The 11,582-nt window shown below is 43.7% G+C and overlaps 1 pseudogene; it reads left to right on the forward strand.

Annotated features, from left to right (window-relative positions):
- The first annotated feature begins 2,019 nt into the window (after positions 1-2,019).
- On the forward strand, positions 2,020-10,709 carry LOC104516667 (annotated as a pseudogene).
- Positions 10,710-11,582: the final 873 nt, after the last annotated feature.

An 11,582-nucleotide genomic window follows, 5' to 3' on the forward strand; every position in this document is an offset into this window, starting at 1 on the left:
GAGTAGAAACTTAGAATGTCACAACTACCCAAGCCTGAAACGAGCTGTTGGAAATGCCACGTGGGGCACCCTTGAACTTGGTGAGGACTCTTACCCGTAGAGTTTGGTGAGTTTTAATATCCCCTATCCCATAATGTCACTGTGATTGCTGACAGTGCCTTCACTGGCATCTGTTCTCATGGACATCAGTAGTTGGGTGGAGTTCTCGATTATTTTAGAACCATTTGAAAGAAAGCTGAAGTCTTCGCTTCGGTGCTTAGCATGGAATCATGTAATAGTTGAGGTTGGAAGGCACGTCTTGACATGGTCTGTTCTGATTTCCCGGCTCAAAGCATCATTAATAATGGCAGATTGCCCAGGACATTGTCCAAGGATGGACACTTAGCAACCAATCTGGTCTATCTGTTCCAGTTTTCGGTTGCTCCAGCAGTAATAAATAAATAAATAAATTCTTATGTTTAAATGGGTTCACATGGCAAGGTTTTGGTAGCAGAGGGCTGCAGGGGTGGCTTCTGTGGGAAGCTGCTAGAAGCCCATCCTGTGTCTGATAGAGCCAATGCCAGCTGTCTCCAAGATGAACTTGCCCCTGGCCAAGGCCAGCAGCATTGGTACTGCCTCTGGGATAATGTGTAAGAAGAGGGGGAAAAAGATGGAGAGGAAACTTTGCAGCAGAGAGAGGTGTGAGAAAACAGCTCTGCAGACCCCAAGGTCAGTGGAGAAGGCGGGGGAGGAGTGTTCCAGGTGCTGGAGCAGAGATTTCCTGCAGCCCCTGGTGAAGACCATGGTGAGGCAGGCTGTCCTCCTGCAGTCTGTGGAGGTCCACGGTGGAGCAGAGATCTGCCTGCAGCCCCAGAGGACAGGGAATGGAGGACACCATTCTGGAGCAGGTGGATGCACCCAAAGGATGCTGTGACCCCATGGGAAGGTCACACTGGAGCAGGCTCCTGGCAGGAGCTGTGGCCCTGTGGAGAGAGGAGCCCAGGCTGGAGCAGGTTTGCTGGCAGGACTTGTGACCTCATGGGAGACCCAGGCTGGAGCAGGCTGCTCCTGAAGGATGGCACCCTGTGGAGGGGACCCACGCTCGAGCAGATGGTGAAGAACTGCAGCCTGTGGGAAGGACCCACACTGGAGAAGTTCATGGAGGACTGTCTCCTGTGGGAGGGATCCCAGGCTGGGACAGGGTGTGAGGATCCTCCCCTGAGGAGGAAGGAGCAGCAGAGACAGCGTGTGATGGACTGACCACAACCCCATTCCCCTGTGCTGTTTGAAGGGAGGAGGTAAGGAAATTGAGAGTGAATTTGAGCCTGGGAAGAAGGGAGGGGTGGGGGGAAGGTAATTTAAGATTTGGATTCAGTTGTCTTCTACTCTGATTTGATTGGTAATAAATAAAGTTTTTCCCAAGTTGAGTCTGTTTTGCCCATGATGGTAATTGCTGAGTGATCTCCCTGACCTTATCTCGACCTACAAGCTTTTAGTTATATTTTCTCTCCCCTGCCCAGCTGAGAAAGGGAGTGATAGAGCAGCTTTGGTGGGCACCTGGACTCCAGCCAGGGTCAACCCACCACGTATGTTTAAATGGAATTCCCTGTGTTTCAGTGTGTTCTCACTGCCTCTTGTCCTTTCACTGGACACCAGAAGATGACTCTGCCTCCACCTTTGTTAGTCCCTCTTGTAAGATGTTTATATGCATCAATAACATGCCCCTGCCCCCAAGGCTTGTCAGGCTCTCTCAGCCTCTCCATGTGTAACACATGCTCCAGGCTTAGAGCCATCTTTGTGGCAGGATTTGCTCCAGTGTGTCCATGTGTCTCTTGTATGGAGGAGCCTAGAAGGGGATGCAGCACTCCAGGTGTGACCTGGAAGGATGACCTCCCTCAACCTGCTCTTCCTAATCCAGCCCAGGCTACCAGGATGCCTTTGCCCCAGTGGCGCACCATCGGCTCATGTTCAACTTGGTGTCAACTTTTCTGCAAAGCTGCTTTTCAGCTGGTGCTGGCCCACGGGGTTGTTCCTCCGCAGGTTTGGGATTGTTTACCTGCCTCTCTGGAACCTCATGAGGTTCCCGCTGGCCTATTTCTCCAGCCTCTTCAGGTCCCTCCGAATGGCAGCAGGACTCTGGTGGGTCAGCCGCTCCTTGCAGGTTGGTATCGTACGCAGACTCTGAGGGTGCACTCTGCCCCACTTTCAAGGTCATTAATGACCATACTAAACTGGTATTGGAACCAGTATTGACCCCTGGGGTACACGACTAGTCACTGGCCTCCATCTGGACTTTGTGCCACTGATCACAATCTTCTGATCCTGGCAGTCCAGTCCACCTTGCTATCCGCTTGCCTCGTGCACGCTTCTGCACCTTGTGCATGAGGACGTTGTAAGAGGCAGGGTCAGAGCCTTGCTGGAGTTTAAACATGTACTCCTCTCCCCTCGTTCACCAAGACGGTAATTTAATTGTAGAAAGCCTTAACTCACACAGGTTTTCTGTGACTTTTTTATCTAATACATTCCAGTATTTTAAATTTAGTAGCACCTTGAGAGATTCGGATTCACCCCCTTCAAAGTTTTCGGATAGAGCAAAAGTCAAAACTGACAATAAGCTTTCCAAAAGATGCTGCAGAGGGCTCATTTATTATATTTACCTTCAAGGCCAGTATGTCCTGAACAACCTCTCACAGGCTGGCTGTGCCTTTTCTTTATAGCACAACACTGTGCACCTGACAAAGCCTTGAGAGATTAGGTTTCACCCTGTGCAAACCTTTCTGAGCAGAAGTCAAAAGATTCCAGTAAGCTTATTAAGATGGCAGAGGGCTCATTTACAGTATTTAGCTTCAAAATAAATGTGGTATCAATGACCTGACTTTGAGTATCCCAGCCCCATTGTGGATCATTAATATATTAATGGAACTGAAGCTTAACATGGTGGAAATTATTTGGGCTCGATTTAACCATTTGTGTGTTGCCTCTACCCCTAGGTTTCTCCACTGATGCCGGCGCAGTGTTCCCTGCACTGTGTTCGTGCAACTGGGAGTAGGAGCTCACGCAGGGCACTGTGAAATGCGATGTTTAAAACTGTTCTCGTGAAGGAGGTAAGGTCTGATGCTACTCCCACGTGGGTATCAGTTTAGCTGTAACTTCACGGATCTCTTGACCTGAAGTGTTATAAGGAGAATCTGGCTCAGTTATGATGATGGAGAGTGTTCTTAATTGCTGTTACAATCAATCTTTTTTTTATTTTCAGTAAGAAAAATCAGCGGAGGCATTCTGTGAAAACGCAAGATGCTCAGAGCGTGATCTGAAGCTGCAAGGTAACTCCAAGACTGAAGTATGCAAAGCCGATAACGCAGAAGAGGGAAAGAAGACTGCACACTGTTTGCTGTGCCCAGGTTCAGTTGTGTTCAAACACCGGGGTGCAGATTTAAGGGAAGAGGAGCAAACTGTCACAGAGAATCTGTTCTTAAGTTACGGGTATGATGTTTATCTCTGTGATCATCTACCCCTGGATCGACCTATTGGAGATACCAGATCTCCCAGGTGCAGTGTTCATTCACCAGGAGACATGGAATTAAAGGGAAAAGGATCTGCATTGCTTTGGGCTAAGTTAAAATAATCTACTGTCAGAGCTCAATTTGCACTCTGCTTGCTTAGGGTTTTTTTTCTATCATTTTCTTCCAAATCTTGCTCAGACTTGCAATACCCCAAAGACTCTGACAGTATAGAGAAGACACTTAGGAAAAAGTATGTAATGTTAACTTAATAATAAATAAAGCACTTCTAACTGTCAGTAAAAGGGGAAAAAACTAACCACAATATTCATAAGATACGAGACCTTCCGATGCGTTTCCATTCTGTTTAGGCCCCAAAGGCAGGACCTGTGAAGCGTACTTTCTCTTGCCTCTGATGTTGTCTTGTGTAAGCCTCTCATATGCTGAGGTATCCTAAGTGGGTTTTTTTAACTAACTTCCCCACCGACTTTGGAAAACCCCCAAAATGTAATAAATGAAGAAGTAAAACCCTACATTGTAAAATTCTGTCCTTTTTAATAAAAAGCTTGTTTTTCTTAGCCATGTTGCAGACCGTAAGTAGGAAATACCTATACTGCTTATTGAAAGATGATTAGATATCAAACAGGAGAGGTGGCTTGAACTAATTATTGACCTGTGAGTCCCATGAAGGATGAGGAAAGACTCATCACTTGAGCTGAATCCGTGGCACTCTTATCTTTAGTACTGTAGCCGTAGTGGACTATAGAATCACAGAACGGTTTGGGTTAGAAGGGACCTTAAAGACCATCCAGTTCCAACCCCCCTGCCATGGGCAGGGACACCTTCCACTAGACCAAGTTGCTCCAAGCCTCATCCAGCCTGGCCTTGAAGCCCTCCAGGAATGGGGCATCCACAGCTTCTCTGGGCAACCTGTTCCAGTGCCTCCCCACCCCCTCCAGGAAGAATTTCTTCCTGATATCCAATCTAAACCTCCCCACGTTCAATTTAAACCCGTTACCCCTTGTCCTGTCACTACAGGCCCTTGTAAAAAGTCCCCCCCAGCTTCCTTGTAGCCCCTTCAGGCACTGGAAGGTGCTATAAGGTCTCCCCGGAGCCTTCTCTTCTCCAGGCTGAACAAGCCCAACTCTCCCAGCCTGTCCCCATAGCAGAGGGGCTCCAGCCCTCGGAACTAGTGGCCTTTTGAGTTTCCTTATAGCCTTACTTTCTCTGTTTCCCTCTCAAGTTATCAGAGTCTGAGGATTAATTATGTGGTATATATAGTAGGGTAAACATCTAAAAAATTAAGATGTGTGTAAGCAATCCACTTCATAAGAGGAAGCTTAAGGGATTTTTCCAGGAATTAACTGCTTCTTGAAGCCAATGGCTAATATTTTTTTTAGCAGATCAGTGGTACCTTGGGAGCTGGCATAAGTAACCACGAAAATCCTCATTAGGAACGAGTATCTCTTAAAAAAGCAAACACATTCTTTTTTCTGTATAGTGGGATGAGATACACAATTTGTTGAAAAATGTAAGAGTGAGCTTTACAGGAACTAACGTGTAAAAAAGGAAGAATGTCACAGTTACACAGCAAGCCTACACCTTTGTACCTATGGTCACTTGTACTGAATCTGATGGAGCATTTCAGAAAAGGTTCCATCTAGGACAGACCATAATATATTGCTCTTGACTGTGGCTGTCCTTGGGTGTCGGATCAAGCTTTAGCTCTGGCACATAACAACAGTTGGCATGTGTTTCTCAGTCCACCATGTCTGAAGTGGTGTCAGGGCTGTGTAGTACCTTCCAGAGTGAGTTTTGGTGGGCTTTCCGAGCAGCATGTCTTGGGGTGCCCAGGCAGAGGGTGTGGAGTCGTGTGGGCGTGTGTAGGGCATCGTTGCAGAAAAGGAGCAGGTCAAGGGAGAGGCCACAGATCCTCTTGAGGCAGTCCTGAGCTGGATCACTGGCTCATCAGTCAAAGTACCAAAGTAAGAATATGCTAAGAAAATGATCTCTGTAGGTATCTGAAATAATTCCTTGAAGAGTCTTGGGTTGTGGAAAATACTCCTAGGGGAAGGAGTGGGTGCATTGTTGCTCTTAAAACTGAGCTGACCACAGCATTGCAAAACCATCTGTAAGAAACAGTCATGCCCTTGATCCTAAGGATGCTTTCTTTTCCCCTTGCCTGATGAGATGTGTTTGATTTCTCATATTTTTGATGCTTTGTAGCTGCTAGAAAAACATGTCCTTTTGGGTGGAGCAAGAGTTTAAGTGAATTCCCAAAACAATGCTAAGAGGTCCCAACTTTCTATTCCTCTTCTCTGACACTGTTGTTTTAATTTGGTGAGGGACCTGGCATGCCTACAGCTCTTACAGGAGCATTCATATTTTCAGGGATTGTTTACTTTTCTTTTCCACACGGTAGAAGATACACACCTAAATTACTGCACTAAGACAGCTAATTGGTTTCTGTAATGGCACATGTCTACAGTTTCTACATACTGATGTGTTTGTGTACAATTTAGAAGCCATAAAAGTGCTCTATATGTAAATGAAATTTAGGTACTTAACTGAACTCCTGGACTGGAAGGTGATTGTAAAAACAAGCCTCTTGAACTACCTGTTCTATTGCAAAGAACAAATCGCCTTTTAAGTCTGGAACTGGAAGAAGCCAGAAAGCCATTATCTGCATGACCTTCTCCCTTTCTTAATATTGATTAACTTTCTTTTTTTTTTTTTAATTAAATCATTAAAATGCAGGGGCTGGTTTTTCCGGTGACCTGAAAGGCCCTTTGGAAACACACATGCGAAATTACAGTGCAGCATTCTGGGCTGCTGAAGATCATCAGACAGCAGAAAAGACAAGACTGAACACAATAACAGATTTCTGGCTGGGAGGCACCAATTGCAGATGTTGCAATTTTGGATGCTTATATTGAAGGGAACGTGGCATGGTAAGACTATGAGGGTCTATGCAGGGTTTCTGAACAGGGGAGAGGGAGGTGGACAAGGAGTATGACTGTGTAGCTGCGATGGGCATCCTATGCACAGTTCTTTCTGGTCAGCCACATGATAATTAACAGCCATCAGGTCTACTAATCCTAAAAAGTCCCTGCGAGTGAGGCACCACACTGAGTCAAGTGGATGTACTGACTTGGGCTGATACTATATTGGAGATGTTGATGCATTTCTCCGTTAGTTGTAGCAGCCCCAGCTAAAGACCCCATGCCTCAGATTCCACCTGTGAGACTGAAATGTCTCGTGTCATCACCTCCTGTCTTGTGAGGCAGGCTGTGAATTACTGTTTCAGTTCTGCTGTTTGGAAAAACTTTTACACTTCCTTGCCCCTCACCATTCACGGGTGAATGCAGCCACTGCAGCCACTTCCACACATGCTGGAGGTGGAAACAATGGAGAATTGGTTCAGTTCAAACACAAAGCTGCTCTGAAAACTGACTGTACAAATAGTATTGAAGGTGTCTGTTTATTTCCCTTCTCAGGGTTTCTTATATCAAACAACCTTGGTCAGCACGCAAGCAGCCTCTCATGTTTGATTTTAGCCAGCTGCCGGTCCTGGAAAATTTGATGTGAACATGTGAAGGAGGTCTGTAGCACATAACAGAGCGTTGTGTGACGATCCCTAAACTAAAAGAAGTTGTTTGCATCCTGCAGTGCCAGGCGGACTTGCCAGCTTGAGTTCAGTTCTGCATAGCTGCTCGCCTTTGGAAGAGCTTTCACACGTAGACTCGTTCACGTATAGTCAGGTTGGGCGTGTTTATTTAGACCTTTGGTACTTTTGAAGCATTGGTTGTGGCCTGCTTAGGTGCCTCTTTGAATTCCATGTAGAAATTTTCCAGGATTCCACTGGATTTTTTTTTTTTCCCTCTGGAATTTTTCATTCGTGTGTAAGGTTTTGCAGTGCATGGTCTACTTTGCATAGAATCTCCTAGTTGAGGTGGTAGTGTTTGTGCTTCAGATTGGAATGCAAAGTCTAAAAGTGATCTAAGTAAGAGCATGTGGTCACACAAAAAGAGGCATAGTGTGGTTATAAGAGTCACTGTGAAAAAAAACCCAAAATTATGTTAATTATTGATATGGATGCCATCCAACAGCCATGATCACAGACATGTTCCTCTTAGGCTCAGATCAAGAGCTGGTGCCTAGCTTAAAGAACATAAAATGATTTTTTTAACATGTATTTTAACATTTTTAGGGAAAGTAGAGAAACTTTTACCTGGAATATTCATAATTCTGCACGAAAGAACATGTCTTTAGGGATCTGGGTGTTCCTGAATATCTTTTAAATTAGAAAAAATTGATCTTTAAATAGAGAATTCAGTTACTCTTCATCACATACCCAACAAAATTTATTATCTGAGCTCTTCTCTCTGCAGCCCAAAGTTCTGATTTATTTTTTTTTTCTGGAAGAAAAAAAGGAGAGTTTTATAGCACCCTTAGAAGGTTGAAAAATGGTAATACCAGTAAATTTAGAATTTTCCTTTGATAAAACAATAATCTAAGTCCTTTGAATTGCAGGTTATTTTTCTCCTTTTGATGAACTTTAGTACCTCTGAAGATGGTTTATCTTTTCTCCTGCACAAACTGTTGAAGGTACTGGAAGTGTCAAGACCAGGGCTTCTGAGTATTGATAACTTCAGTTAATACAAAAAAACCCAACTCTATGAATTTTCCCAGCCTGTACTTCAGTGGATTTATGAATCATTAAAAAGGAAGAATAGCCTCCTACCTCCTTATGTTTTCCTGAATAGATATTAAAGGAACAAATTAAAATATATAGTGATATAATATAAATTAAAAAGTCAGAAGAATACACTTTCCTTCCCCATTAATTCAGTTTTACTGTAAGGATTTGGAATTTTTCATCTGAAAATGCTTGTCATCAAAAATGAAGCCATTGGTTGGAACACAAGTATCAGTTTTAGCACTGAGTGAAACTTGAGTAAAAATTGCTGATCTTTAATGACCCCTTTTCCTGGGATGTACGAGTCTATTTGAAATTCCAAACCTAGCTTTTTCAGGTCACAGACTGCATTTACAGAACTGCTTAAAGACAAGGTGTAAGCTCCCGTTGGACTGATTTCTGTCAATCTTTCCTGCTGGAGATGTTCCACTTTGCATAAGGAGTTACATAGTCTTGGAGACAACAGTTTGAATCTTGAATGATTCCCATATGAGATGAGCATCACAGCCAACAGACTGTTGATCAAACTAAGGTTATTAACAAGCTCTGTCTTATTTTTCACTTTGACTTAGATTTTCTTTTTGTCAGTATGAAAGCTACTTCCTAGCCATATCTAACTTCAATATTCTTTGTATTTATGAAGTCATAACATGTTGGGTTTTCAGTAATTTGCTGGCACTTCTAGGCAAACACATTCTGAAATTCTGAATTTAAAAAATGTACATTTAAAAAAAATTAACTTCTAAATATGTATATTTTATGTTATGAATAGACAATATGGAGAAATAAGCCTGCATTTTCCCTAGTTTCTCAGACCACCGTAATGTCCTGAAATGAAATATGTCATCCTTGCAGAATCTTGGAATAGACTTCGGAGATGTTTCTTCCAGAAACAGCTAAGGAAAAAAACTGAACTCTAAAGGCTTTGACTGATACATAGACAGCCTTTACCCTAATTTAATACTTATTCCCAACATTGTTGGCTATGGAACAGTGAGTATTTAATCTGTTTATTTGAAATATGCAACAACTCATTAGCTCTGCTGTTACGAAGAATTGTTGTGAACACTCTTTTGCTGATTATGATCTATTTTTCTAGAAAATTTAAAAATGTGTTTACATGTCTTTCTAGACACTGAGGCTTTCTAAAGTCTTGTTCATGTTAGGTGTAGTCGAAAATTCTAAATTGTGGTAATTGTGTGTGTACTGATGGGAGCGCAGCTGTTGTTTGGGAAAGTGCTTAACACGCATTTATTTACTGCATGTAAAACTGATCCATTAACCAACAAGAATGGATCAATATCTTCTTGTAGGGGCCTGATTTTTTCAATGGAATATTATAGATATTTTTTTCTGCAGAGATTAGCAGGATAATTTGGAAAGCATACAGACATGAATCAAGATGGCATGTAATACCCTGGAAGTCAGGCTGCTATTTGTGAAAGAGAGAACTAATCATCCAGGCTGCAGTGGCTTCTTAACATGGGTAGGCACTTTCTAGATCCAAGCTTGGATACCTTGCTGGAGCCAGGCAGTGGTACTCACCTGTTCGGAGCTGCCCAGTGACTTCTGACACAGTGCTACACGGCATGATGTTGACGCGTCTTTGATTTACTGTTGATTTTTGCTGTGATGAATCACGGCTACAAAGGTAATCCAAGATTTGTTTTCTAAATCCATATTGTATCTTCTACTTGAGGATTTGGTTCATAGCTCGGGATAAAGTAGCCTCGCTCTCAGTACGCTTTCTAGAGTTTGTGGTGAGGGGTTGAAAACAGGATTGCTTTCCCTCACAGTAGATTTCCTGGTTTATTCTGCAGAAGAAAAACACTTTGAATGAAGACATCTGTATTTCCCACGGCCCTCTCCCTGGAAACACGCCAGTTATGTATCCCTGTCATTCATACCACTGGTAACGCAAGCAACTGATCGGATCTCCACGTACGAGCTGCGGCCAACTGTTTATCTCAAGCCTTCACAGGACCATGAACGTGGCGTTTCGAAACTGTTATCTCTGTGCTATCTAAAGGGGAATATTAACCTTTATTTAATGAAATTCTGCTCCCCAATGCAACTGGCAGCAAAGCAGGTTCCTGCGGAGATCTAAGTGCATTAAGCTAAGGCTTTTGGTTTAGACTTTCCAAAAAAATTGTGAGACCTCATTTTGATAGTGATTAAGAGAAGATCAGTGGGATGAATGGAAGAGAGGTGGAGCTTTTCCTCACTGATCCTCACTGCCTGTTCTCTCAGTAGAAAGGAAGCTAAGGTTACTGTTCAGTGGTAAGCATCTTGCTTTTTTCACTGGAAAGCAGAAATATGTTGTATAGGGTCAAATTCATCCTGGTTTAACCACTGAGGGATCAGTGAATGCTGGTGCTGTACAGCCGATACCTCGCAATATCACTTTCGGAACTGTCTGCTGATGAGATTTCTCTGGTGTCTTAATTCACTGACAGTGGCGTCGCCTTCCCTTTCAGCACATCTTTTATCACAGCACCAGAGACATGTATGTAGGAGGTTTTTGGGACTGACAGAATACAGTTGGCAGGTGCCTAACAGACCCTGGGAACGGGGAGCTGCCAGCTCTAGAGCAATGTGACACAGCTGTGAATAAAAGCCTGAACTTGCACGGGGATTTTAAGCAGGGAGGTGGATTTCCATATCCCCACATTTCAATAAACTTTCCCATTATAATGAATCCTTAGGCACTTTCCTTGCAAAGGAGTTTGCTTCTGAATAGTGTTGCCTCAATTTCAAGGCTTGCAGGTGCCACTGCAAGAGCTACAGTGAAGGTGATTGAGTCTTCAGTGGCGTGTGATGTTAAAAACGAGGGGAGCGTCACTCAAATGTAGCTGAGTAACCAGAATTTAACCACTTTTCATTTGTCATCTGAACCTAGCAACTTATTTGTCCATCTGTCTGTCTTTCTATTTTGGTGGAATCAGCTGGTTTCAGCCTGTTACCTAAAGGTTTAAGTCTTTTAGGTTTTAGCTGGGCTGACTCAAACCACTCGCTCAGTTATCACAGCTCAGCTAACAGGCAGGGAATGTGCAAGTGCAGGCTCTCTGTCTTCGAGCACAGCGTGGTTTTATTTTATTTTTTTTCTGCTATGTAACCTACTAGTATGTTTTGGTTTTGAAATCCTCAGCAGATTGAGAGCCTGAGTTTTCCCTTGTGCTGCGAGTTGCAGGTGAGGTGAGGACATCCGCTGGTTTGACAATTAGTTGCCAGCACTGAGAGGACCAAAGGGTAGAGCTGCTCACAGTCAGCCTCCCAGAAACCTCCAGTAAACTGTGCAAGCATGAAGACTGCCAATGAGAGAGAGGGTCCATCAATCACACAGGGTAGACTGGGGTTATGTCCTGTCCCTCCTGCCTGGAAAGGATGGCACTGGAGCTTTGTGC

This window comes from Eurypyga helias, unplaced genomic scaffold (assembly GCF_000690775.1).
Source record: "Eurypyga helias isolate BGI_N326 unplaced genomic scaffold, ASM69077v1 scaffold7851, whole genome shotgun sequence".
In the NCBI taxonomy this organism is placed as follows: Eukaryota; Metazoa; Chordata; class Aves; order Eurypygiformes; family Eurypygidae; genus Eurypyga; species Eurypyga helias.